The sequence below is a fragment of the Canis lupus genome, chromosome 35 (assembly GCF_048164855.1).
Source record: "Canis lupus baileyi chromosome 35, mCanLup2.hap1, whole genome shotgun sequence".
In the NCBI taxonomy this organism is placed as follows: domain Eukaryota; kingdom Metazoa; phylum Chordata; class Mammalia; order Carnivora; family Canidae; genus Canis; species Canis lupus.
Window position 1 is genome coordinate 19611250 of NC_132872.1, and position 12644 is coordinate 19623893.

The window sequence follows — 12644 nt, forward strand, 5'->3', positions numbered from 1 at the left end:
GTGGAAACAGAGACTGAGAGAATTAGCCCCTAAGGATCTTAAACAGTAGATATGGGATTTAATGGTATAAAATAATGGTAAAATGAAAGAATAGAGTGAGAGATGTAGTGAACCAATGACAAAATGCTAAAGAATATGAACACATAATTGATTGTATTATTTTGAAATCTCTGTAAAGCAGACACCATATGGGATTAGACATGCTAGAAATATATTGGGGAGGGATGCCTGGGTGCCTCGGCAGTTAAGTGTCTGCCTTCGGCTCAGGGTGTGATCCCGACGTCCAGGGATTGAGTCCCACATCGGGCTCCCTGTGAGGATCCTGCTTCTCCCTCTGCCTATGTCTCTGCCTCTCTCTGTGTGTGTCTCTCACGAATTAATAAATAAAATCAAAAGAAATATATAGGGGAAAATGCCCCTGTAGGATAAAGGTGGGAAGCAGGGTTGTCTAGGAATAGTTTCAGACTAGAGGCTAAGCTGATGGAGATCTCTGAGACAAAGTATAATGCTAGGAGAATAGGTCAAGTTTGGGAGCACAGAGAGGGTGCAAGGGAGTGTGGGCAGAGTGAAAGGGAGTGTGCAGAAGGACTCAGCTGGGGTTGTCAACCAATCATCCACCCCACAGCTGGGAGATATGAGCAGTACATTTTTTTGTGCCTGTGACAATGACAGACCAGAGAATCAAAGATTCTATGAAAGAGTCAGAGAGGGATGCGTGGGTGGCTCAGCACTTGAGCATCTGCCTTTGGCTCAGGGCGTGACCCCAGCATCCCGGGATCGAGTCCCACATCTGGCTCCCTGCATGGAGCCTGCTTCTCCCTCTGCCTATGTCTCTGCCTCTCTCTCTTTCATAAATAAATAAATAAATTCTTTAAAAATAAAAGAGAGAGAAAGAGAGGAAGGGGAGAATAAAGAGAAAGTAATGCACTTGAAAATGTGGGAAGAAGAATTTTAAGGAGAAAGATGTAATCATTTAATCAGGATTTGAAATTCTAGAATGTATTTGATATGTCTTTTTACCCTTTCACCACATATTATATCAGGCAGTATTTCTAATCCATAATGTAAATGTTTACGTTGGTGACATAATATGATTTTAATATAGTTTTGTTTTGCTGCCAATAAAAATCTAACTAGTAAATTTTTTAATATGTTGTTCTAAATAGAAATAACACAATTTTCTCTTCTCTACACCAGATGCCCAAGTCACAGAACACTGGTTTTATAAGGGTTATGTTGCCAAAAATTTTTTTAGGAAGACTTTTCTTTATCCTTCTCTTTTAAATTCATAACATATTAACATATTAGCATATATGGTGGTCATTGGAGTGTGGCCATTTAAATAATCCTTTCAGGAGAACCTGGTAGCAAAGACAATGGACTGAGAGTGTCCAGCTATTAAATCTTCAGATCCATACAGCATTCACACCAGAGGCATACTTCCCCCGGGTCTGTGCCCAGCCAACAGGTGAGCATGGCAAAAATATTAAAGCTGGGCCATTGAGATGCAATGTAAGACTCCTCTGATGGACAGTCTTTGCTCCAGGACTTTCCCCATCGTCTGATCGATTTCTCTGAACTATGCTGCAATCTGAAGCTCTTCCTACCCATCATCCTTCCTCTTTCTCTTTTCACAAGTGACAAACGTCTATTGTTATATGAAGGTTCTTCTCACTTTTATCCTGCTGCCTCCCCTTTTAGTCTGTATGGGGTTTTTTGGTCTTGTTTTGTTTTGTTTTGTACTGAAATTATCTCCTTTGTGCATTTAATCTCATCTTGGTGTCTGCTTCTCAAAAGCCTCAAACTAATACTGCACATTAAAATTTTTGAATCTGACAAGTATTTATAGTTAAGAAAATCACTTTAATTTTTTTTTTTAATCAGCAAAATTTAGATCTTCCTGGCCACCAAACTCTTTTCTCAAAGAATAGCAATTGTCCTATCGTGGAACTCATAGAAAGGTTAAGTTTACCATTCTAATTTACTTAACTCTGTCTTTGGGTTAATTTTATGGGCCCTAATCAACTTTCCTCTCTTAGCTTGTATCTTTATCTCTTGATAGAGCTTTGCAATTATATTATCAAGTCTCTACTCCACACCCTACTGTTTGTTGAACTTAGTGCTGGTAAAATTATTACATAGTTTCTAGGTATCATTAAAAACTCCAATTTAATTTTAGCTGATTTTGTTGTTGTTGTTGAAGAATATCACACCTTTTGATATAAAATAGATAGTAATTTTGCAGGTTAAATTTTAATTTGTGTGTAACCTGTCCCAAGTGTTGGAAATTTGCCTCAGATTTTGCTTTAGTCAAACTGAACACCAATCATGTTTTTATACTTAGATACTGTTCTCAAGCTATGCACTAGTTGCAAGTTATCATTTATATATATGATGGACTGATCTATCTGGGACCAGAATCCTGACTGGCATTAACCAAATAATAAATTCTGAAACATATATGTATATATACTTGAATATATATATTTTTTTCAACAACAAGTCACCAGACACACCACACAATATTATTTGGACAATTTCTATTAATCCTTATAGCAATGGAAATAAAAAATATTTCTGGTCAACACTGAGACGAACCACATAGATCCCTCCTTAAGACCAAAGGATCCATTCCTCCAGTTGCTCAGAGTGCAGTGAGCAAACAGCTCCCAGGCAGCAGTCCCCTCAAGTGCCTTGGCTAGAGTCACGGTCAAGGTGATGTTACCTTCCTAGGGCTGTCCACATCTAATGATTGGCTGACATAGAGGCATAATATCCTTGTCTCTTCATAACATCCTTGATACTCACAAATGCTATTTCAGATTTAAAAACCCATGTGGGGTTAACGAAGACCTTCTCTGAGACTGCATACAGCCTAACTTCTCCCTCAATCCAACCCTGCTGCTTCCCCTTCCCTTCTATAGATGATGAGTCCAAAAGCATACCTTTTTCCTACAGGCTCATTTTTATCTCAACTGACCTCCAAGGGACCCCTCTCAACTGTTACCCTATGACAATTGACATGGGAGATGATGGTGAGATTTTGGAGCTGAATCATCTACCAGCCGTCTGGCAATGAGGATGCTATCACTAATAGTGGGAAGAGCTCAGATAGTTCTTGGCATGGGTAGCCAAGTTAGTCATATGATTATTAAATTTTTTATTAGAGGTACACTGTGATGATAGACCAATGGACATAAATTCACTGGCTAGTGCAATAGTTCAGGTATTTGAAAATATGAAGAACATAGTAACTCTAAGGGCTGTTGCTAACCTCAGTTAACCTTTGGAAAAGGTAACAAAACCCTGAGAGTTTAAGTGTGAAAGTTGCAATGCCTCCTCTAAGGAGCTAAGCAGCTAAGGAGATTCACTTGCTATAACTGGTGGGGAGAGAAAGCTAGGATGAGACCAAGAACTTAAACATAAAAAATATCAGAACTCCAGGGCAAGTCAAATTTGTGACCTAGGCAGTTCTGCTACAATGGTTACAAAAGATGGGAATTTGACACCCGGGATGGATACATCTGGGTTGGTGCCCCAGAAACTTTGGAGACCCTAGATTTCCTCCCAAGAAATCAAACATCTCTTCTCCTTAGAATCTTCCCTCAAACCCCTTCCATTCAGGCCAGCATAACCTGACTGGAGAAGTTAATGGTCTATGTGATAGTTACTTTTATGTGTCAACTTCCTTGGATCACAGGGTCCCCGATATTTGGCTAAACATTATTTCTGGGTAGGTTTGTGAAGGTGTCTCTGGATGAGATTAGCATATAAATTAGTTGAGTGAGTATAAGCAGATTTCCCTTCTCAGTGTGTGTGTGGGCATTATCCATTCTGGTTAGGGCTTGAATAGAACAAAAAAAAGCAGAGGAAAGGAGAATTCTCTCTCTCTCTCTCTCTCTCTCTCTCTCTCTCTCTCTCCTTTATACGACACCACCACCACCCTCCATCCACCCTCAATTGATTGAGGTGGAGCATCAGTGTTCTACCCTCTGACCAGAAATTACACCATCAGTTCTCCAGGTTCTCAGCCCTTCTGACTTGGACTATAACTATCCTGACAGCTTTACTGGGTCTCCTGCATGCAGATGGCTGCTCATGGGCCTTTTCAGGCCCCACAACCAAGTGAGCCAATACCTTATAATAAATTTCATTTAAATGTAGACTTGGTTCTGTTTATCTGGAGAACCCTAACTAATGTAGCCTGCTAAGGGAGGAGAGGAACTATAACACTAAATGAGCGGTAGGAGCGAGCCTGCATGTACCAGCAGGAACCAGAAAAGTAAGTAAGGCACTGAATTTCTGCCTTTGTAGAACTTACGGTCTAGAGAAGGGAGGCAGATATCAGAAAGTAAATATAATAATTAGATAAATGATATAGTAAGTTAGATGATAACAACCATTATGGGACAGAAAATGATCAGGGTAAGTGGATGGAGAATGCAGCAGAAAAAATTCCAATTTTAAATAGGGTAGTCAGGAAAAAAAAATAGGGTGGTCAATTTAGGCTCTGTTGAGGTAAGATTTAGACTAAGAGTCCAAGGAGTTAAGGGTTTTAGTACTATGTGACTGTCTGGGTCAAGAACACTCTGATTAAGTGGAAAAGACACTGAAAACGTCCTAAGGTGAGAGAATGCCTGATATGTTAAAGAAAAGCCAACAGGACTGAGAAAGAAGAGCCAGTAAGATAAGAAGAGAGAGAAGATGCTGTTGTGAAGCCAAGAAAAAAAAAAAAAAACATGTGAAAGAAGTAGGGAATGATCAGCTGTGTCAAATCCCACTGACTGGCCAAGTGAAATGAAGACCAAGAATCAATGCAGATTTAGCAATAATTAAGTTCTTGATGATCTTGCAAGAGCAGTCATGAAGGCAAAAATTTAACTGGAGTGTGTTTAACGAATGGGGAAAAGTATATTAAAACAGCAGAGACAACAAATTCAAAGAATTTTGCTGCAAATGGGAACTGAGAATTAATACAGTACTGGCGGTAGGGGGAGTAGACAAGAGAATTTTAAAATTTTGTTTGTTTAGGGTTTTTTTTTTTAAGATTTATTTATTTGAGAGAGAGTGTGTGTGCGCACACATGTGAGAGCATGGGGTGAGGGCAGAGGGGACAACCTCTCCCCTCAACACACACTGTCTGGATCTCATGACCCTGAGATTAGGACCTGAGCCCAAACCAAAAGTTGGATGCTTAACTGACTTTACCACCCACGCACCCAGGTTGGTTGGTTTGTTAAGATGAAAGAAACACCAGCCAGTTTCTTACCTCATGGAATAATACAATGAAGAAGGAAGAAAATTAGTGATGTAAGAAAGAAAAAGAGAATTGCTGGCACAATAGGTTTGAGTAGGTTATTGAGAGGCAATTAGGCCTAACCCCAAAATAAAGATACTGACTTTAGAAAAGAGCATGGAAAATATGGTAGCCAAATTGAAATAGCCTTGCTTATGACAGAATTTTGTAAAAATAGTTGTTTAATAGTAATGATAATAATTAGAACCATTAAATCCATACTGTAAGGTGGAAACTTAATCATATTTCTATTAATTTCTATATAGTAAAGTGTGAAATTTACTTCTGAGTTAACCTTATTAAGAAAACAATGAAGAATTATTTTAAAAGCCGTGGTAAGAGAACTTCTTTGCAACGTATGGTTTATTCTCCTAAGACTTTTATTCTTGAAATGTCAGGTTCAACTAATCTGTGAGTTTCATGTTATTATTAATTTCATAATTTTAATACAGTGATGGACATATTTTTCTGTGAGTCCTTATATGGTCACAGAAACTCCTCACTCTTTGCTTAACAGTCTTCAATGGATTAATAAACTTTAAGCACAGGATCTGTGCAAATGATATTATAAAAGTCCATTTTTTACTCAGTGGTTTCTAGAATCTCTCTTTTCATGCATGGCTGTTCTCTATCTCACTTTCTTCTGCAGTATGTAATCTACCCCCATTGTAGCTATTAGTTCAATAAATTAATACTAAAATTAATGTTGGTCTCAGTTCTTATACTCAGCCATGCAAGAAATGTAGAAAATATTACTTTCCTCATTTGCATTAAATCTACTTGAATTCAACTCTAAGCTTCCATTCTATTAAACTAGGAGGAGATTCCAATTTCAGTCCTACAAAGAATCTTTTCCTTCCCGGAGGCTTAAATGATATTCTTTCTTTCCTCCTACCCTATTTCTTCCCCTCAAAAAAAAAAAAAAAAAAAAAAAAAACCCAAAACAGCCATAATATAGATTCCAATTGTCATCTAGTAATACCGACAGTATTAGGCTCCTCATCCAATTACACAGGGATTTCTTCCAGTAGGAACTTTGCGGATGTGGGAATCCCTGGTGCATAAAGCACACCTATGCATACCACACAACAGCTTTCCCTGAGATCTTGTTATTTCAGTGAGGCACTGCCACAAAGTCCCATCAACAAAAGATTAAGGAAATCAGCTGTTTCCATGTCCAGGAGTCTCCTGTCTTCCAGCACTGACTTCCCTAGGCCTCCAACTTATACTTCCTTCTTTCCTCCTCAGACATTTTTTCTTTTTTTACAAAATGTACAACAATCTTGGCCAATCTTGGTGTTTGTGTAATTTCTCCTTATGGGCTCTATACAATCTCAGAGTTAAGGAGAAAATGAGGTTCCAGTTAGCTTCTTCAAATGAGATACAGAAGAAAGATAAAGACAGAATGACATAAAATTGTATTTCAAAAAAGTATCTGCCACTAATTATGTTTTTCTCCGTGGAAAGATTAACTTTTATATTGAATTTGAACTGAAAATAAATTCATTCTTTTTTTTTTTTTTTACATTTTTTAAATTTATTTCTGATAGTCACATAGAGAGAGAGAGAGAGGCAGAGACACAGGCAGAGGGAGAAGCAGGCTCCATGCACCGGGAGCCCGACGTGGGATTCGATCCCGGGTCTCCAAGATCGCGCCCTGGGCCAAAGGCAGGCGCTAAACCGCTGCGCCACCCAGGGATCCCAAATTCATTCTTTTTAAACAAAAATAATGGACAATATTGTACTTTCAAACAAACATTATTGAATTTTTACTCTTCTTAGAGTATTAGTGAACTAGCATTTTCATATCTGCATCCTCTCTAGCTTATGCTAGAATTATCCTTTATTCAATCATTTCACTACTTAATTTTACTACTTATTTTTAATAGACCCCTACACTCTCCTTAAGAGTTTTTCTTAAACACACTTTTCCTAAATTAATAGACAATAGACACTATTAGCGATTTATTTATTTATATTTAGACCTACTTTATCTAATTAAAAAATAGTCTATGTCCATGAACCCACAGATCTATGCCCACTTTAAGGATCTAAATATTCTGCTCAACATGATCTTTTCATTGATTCAGTAAGACTATTCTTTTAATCCCTCATCCATGTTGACATTTCTGTTGCAAAAAAAATATTTTTATTGTAAAAAATATTATTTATGTTGAGCTGCTGATTATTATTTAAGCATCTTCCAACCAATAAAAAATTGATGAATTTAGCCTCAATCATATCTATATAGCAAAAATTTAAATGTATACACATGAAATCATACCTTTTGCTTCTTATTTTCCTAACTGGCTCTTAACTTCAGTCTGGCAAAGAAATATGTTTGACTAGGTAGATTTGGCTCAATAAAACTATGCTTATGTTCAGAATAATTTGGAATTTAAGGAATACAAATTTTACTTTAAAAAAAGAAATGCAAATTCCAAAATGTTGAGATTAAATAAACATTGAAATAAGTTACGTTACTGTTGGGAAATATTTTGGTATGTGGCAATTAGCCCTATTTACAAATTAAAGTAACCAACAATGTTATACCTAAAAATGCAGCATTCTAATTCAGTTCCCTCAGCTCAATAGAGTTTTGAATGTGCGTTATTTAGATAATTTAATAGCCTAAAATACACTTCCATTTTCTTTACAACTTAATTCTCATATAATGATCCTTTATAATTAAAAAAATAAATACTCAGATTCTATTATTGGTTTTCTATACTGAAAAAGTGAATGAACAAATAAAATTTGGATAATTAGAAAAATGTGCCTCAAATGTATTTTATTTAAGCATTTTAAATCAAGAAATTTAAAGTTTTTTTTAAGAAAAAGATCCCATGTAGAATATAAAGCAAAAAGAAAAAAAGAAGCATTAGGTTTTTGAGTCACTGTTATTTCATCAAGTATATTTTTTCATTATCACTCTTTTAAGTATGTCTTTACTTTTTAAAAATACTCTTCAGTGTGTAGACAAATGGTGAGTCATTGACATAATATTATCATGCTTTTATATGACCTCTATTTTCCAAGTTGCATCGTGGCTTTGGAGTTCTAACTGGAATTAAGCAAACTCTGATCAAAAGAATGGTGAAAAGTTTATTGTTTTAAAGCTCATTTGTTTTAACAAGAAGAAAAGACTCTGCACTTCTTAGAAGTCATTGTATTTTATCATGTTTGTATGCATTTAAGCTGATGTCTTTCAACTAAATTAGGAATATTGTCCTGCACATAAAACCCAATGCATTAAAACTTTCCACATGGCAGTCAGCCATTCCCTCACTTTATTTTTGATTTAGGTCACCCTGTATGATATGTCTTTCTTCTCTATCCCAGCAATTCCCTCGAGGCAGGGATAAGAAACTATGTTTCTTCATATTTTGCAAGCATCTGGCACAGCGACTTCTACATAGCAGGCCCTCAGTAAATATGTATTTAGTGAGTGAGTAAAGTAGCCTAAAGGTCAGAGTTGACTAAAGCTCAGTTTCTCCAGCTTAGCTCTAGTAGTAGTAGTAGTACTAGTAGGAATAGTTTTAGCAGCAGCAACAGCAGCAGTATATGTAAGCTCTTGCAAATTTGAGGGATTCCAAAGTCTACCAAGTCTAGCCTGATGATTATTACTAATAAATGATGTTGTGCAGTGAAATTGAAGTCTCATCTATACACATACATGGCTCTTGACTTAGTTTCTATTGTGCTTGTTTTGGTGCATGTTATAATAAAGACAGAAAAGAGTAAGTGGGAACATGGTGGGAAAAAAGAGAGTATGTGTGTATATAGATAAATTGATATAAGCAATAGGACAGCTTAGATCTAAGGAAATACTTTCCAAAGCAAAGGAGAAAAAAACCATGGTGGTTTTATAAGTGTGTAAACATATAGAAGTCAAATCTCATGCAAATATTTTAAAGTATATTGGATTGTTAATCATAGTATGGCAATAAAATATAGCACAACAGATGTGCTTCTGGCAGATGTTAAAAAAATCTGTTACTATGTAGAATCACATCCTCCCTAGTTATTGGTTAATTATATCTGTGCCTATTGATGGAAATCACAGACTCCAGCTTCCCCAGAGCTTCAATTATGGAGATTAGTTCAATCTATAGACAAGCTGAGCTCACTGCACGTGTGTGTACCCTCAGCACACACATGGGTATACACATGTCATTTTATAATTTGTTTTCATATATGTGTGGAATTACAAATTTATCAAATTTGTAGCAAATTATGAAAATATACAGTTTCCTTCTCATTAATTTAAAAAAATGTTTTCTTCTATTATTTGCCTTTCTTTTACTTTATGTCTTTCCAAATATACTTTTATATTACTCTATGTTATAAAGTTTAGGAAGGAGGATAAGAACAAGTCATAGAGGTCCGAATAACATTACCATTCAGATTTGTGAGGATACCCACCAAATTCTAATAAATATCCTTTTGTACAGATCCATGTATATTTTTAAAATCAAAAGAAACTATTGTCTTATCTTGATTCTTCCTTTTTTGATGTGCCAATACATGTACATACACTTTGAAAATTTTCCATATCATTTTATGCTTCATTTTTTACATCGTGTCTTTTTTAGGGGTGTGAAGTTTAAAATGACATTAGTACATTTTATAGCATGGGCACACAAAATCTCCTTGATCTAGAATTGAAATAAGTTGAGATGGAAATGATGGGACAGGCAGCTATATTTGGGGAACGTGCTTACTGCTTGAAGTGTTTCATAACTATCTCCAGCCTCTACACCAAAGACGATGCCATTTAAGATAGCTTTATGGAAATGCTACTTTCCTCCACAAACTTTTAGTGTTTTACTTCATGTCATCATATATTCATAACAGACTTGTTATTAAAAATAGTCTGGCTCCATATGAGTACCAATCATGGTTTGAATGTTTTACTAAGTCATTTCTTTTTTAATTCCAAGTTTAGCTAAAGTCTAGTTTTAAACTTAGGATGACAGTATCTCTATCTACAGTAGAAACATGTTTGCCCCCCATAAGAAGTAACTTTTATATTCATCACAACATTTGGTACCATTAAATTATGCCAAGTCTGTGCATGACTTTGTAGTCTCTCTGTCTATATATTATTTGTGCAGATACATGAGAAGGAGATGGGAAAATACCAGGTTAAAAGTGTTATGCCAGCATATTGATACCCTTTAGTCCCATACTCAGACTTTCCAATACAAAGAATTTCACAAAAAGATTAAATGTTCACCTAGATAGGTTAAGCATTCTACTCTTGGTTTTGGCTTCGGTCATGATCCCAGGGTTGTGAGATTGAGCCTCGCATGGGGTTCCATGCTCGGTGTGTAGTCTGCCTGAGATGCTCTTCCTCTCTGTCTGTCCCTTCCCCTCACAAGCACATGCTCTCTTTCTCTTTCATATAAAATAAATAAATAAGATCTTTAAAAAAATGAAATAAATGTGGGCCAAGAAGTATTTAAATACTAGAAGATTTCACAGAATATATAAAAATGAGAGACCTAGAAGATATATATATAACCAATGATTTAGAATAACTGTTTTAAGCACTGATGACTACAGAAAATGATTCTAATGGTGGGCAGAGCATTTGATATCCAAAGTATTTTGTTTTAGGGGACCTCCAGAAAAGCAGTTATCTAATCATGCTATTATTTTAAACTCCAAAATTCTATTTCTTTTGGTCATAGGGTAGTGATAAGGACATATATTCTAATATAGAAAACAATTCAAACTGAGAGGCCCATTACCTATTCTCTCTCACACTTATTTGCAGATGGTCACCCTAACTGCCTGATGGGCATCTCTGCTAAGCCAAAGGATCCTAAAGACTAGCATTAGGGCATTCTGTCCAAACCATTATATCTTTGTATTTGACGGAATAATGATCCAAATGAAACCCACCCTTTATTACATTGCTATGGGTATGATAGCTACACTGAGAGACCTCTTAGAAATGGAACATGAGAAAAAAGGAAACTTTAATGAATACCCCAAGAGATATGAAGAGTAAAAAAAAAAAAAAAGTAGACAACTTGAAAATCTACAGACATGAGTACATCTGCCTTACCTGAGGCTTTGGCTGAAGATTGGAAGGTCTAAGGAGTAGCTTGCTGTAGATGTTTCCTGGGTGAGACACAAGTATCACCATTTTCCCTAGGGTCTGTTCTTTTATTTATAAAATCTTCATTAAGTTCTGCATTTTTGTAGGAAAAAAAAGATAAAAATTAACATTTACCAAGCACTTACTATATGCCTGAAATTTTACCAAGTGTTTACTTGAATTACCTCATTTAAAGTTTGTAACAATCTATTGTAGTAAGGGCATTGCTATTGTCTCCTCTTTGGAGAAGATAAAATTGAGAAACAATAATAAAGGATTCTATTTAGACTGTCTAAGAATTTTAGACCCATTCTTCATGACTTGGAGGTCCAAGGCAATTATTTTGCTTCTCATATTTCTTCTCCTATTAAATGCTTTCAACTAATAGAGGGACATCTTTGCTGATAAGTTTATGATTCATTTCCATTTAATCATTGAGAATCTTTTAAGTACTCATCAATTACACTTTCTTAGGAAATTAACTGTCAACCTCGTAATTTTAAGAAAGGAAATTTTCTTTATTTTTTTATTTTTGTTTCTCTTGTTCCTCACATCTTAAGAGAAAACTAGATTTAAACATCAATAGATTAGTTTTAGGTTTAAATCTGCTACCTACTCTGTGGATTTGAAGTATATTCAGTTAGCAAAATCTCTCATTTCTTCTTCCCAAGTTTTCTTCAAAACCTAAATTAAAGTATTAACAAAAGGTAGCTTAAAAGTTACCTAAATATAAGAATATATTTTTTACTTTGGTCAAAAGATACAACGTGTTTTATATTGTTGTACATTTTGAAATAAAATACCTGAGAGTTCAGTCTCCACTTAATTACTTACTGGTAGATAATTTAAATTTTTTGAGATTTGGTTTTTTAAATTTGGGCGATTGATGATAATAGTCCTTACTTTCCTTAACGGATGAGGCTTGGCTTAAAAATGTCTTAGACTTCCTTCCAGCATTAAGTCTATTATTCTATAATGTCATAGAGTCTATTTTTTAAAATGGACAAAAAGTAACCCAGTTCTATTGAAAGACAATCTGACTTTAAAACATTACTCCTACCTTATCCCACTCCCATTGTCTCTTGCATTACGCCTTTGGTACTTTTATCTGTGATATCCAGAAAAGAATAAGAAGATGGGAGTGCAAATTTGAGCTGTCATACTTGTTTAGAATGAAACGTGAAGTTATAACATCTATGAATACAGAGTTCTATAACTTTAACACATGAAAAATAGTAC

At 35.5% G+C, this 12644-nt stretch overlaps 1 long non-coding RNA gene across 4 annotated transcripts in view; it reads right to left on the bottom strand.

Moving 5' to 3' along the window:
- The window catches only part of LOC140624674 (uncharacterized), a 50432-nt gene that overhangs the window by 22441 nt on the left and 15347 nt on the right, over positions 1-12644 (bottom strand). For all 4 annotated transcript variants that reach the window (XR_012024129.1, XR_012024128.1, XR_012024131.1 and 1 more), the window contains one exon: positions 11373-11498. This is a non-coding gene — a long non-coding RNA (uncharacterized lncRNA). The remainder of the gene's footprint in view (positions 1-11372; positions 11499-12644) is intronic.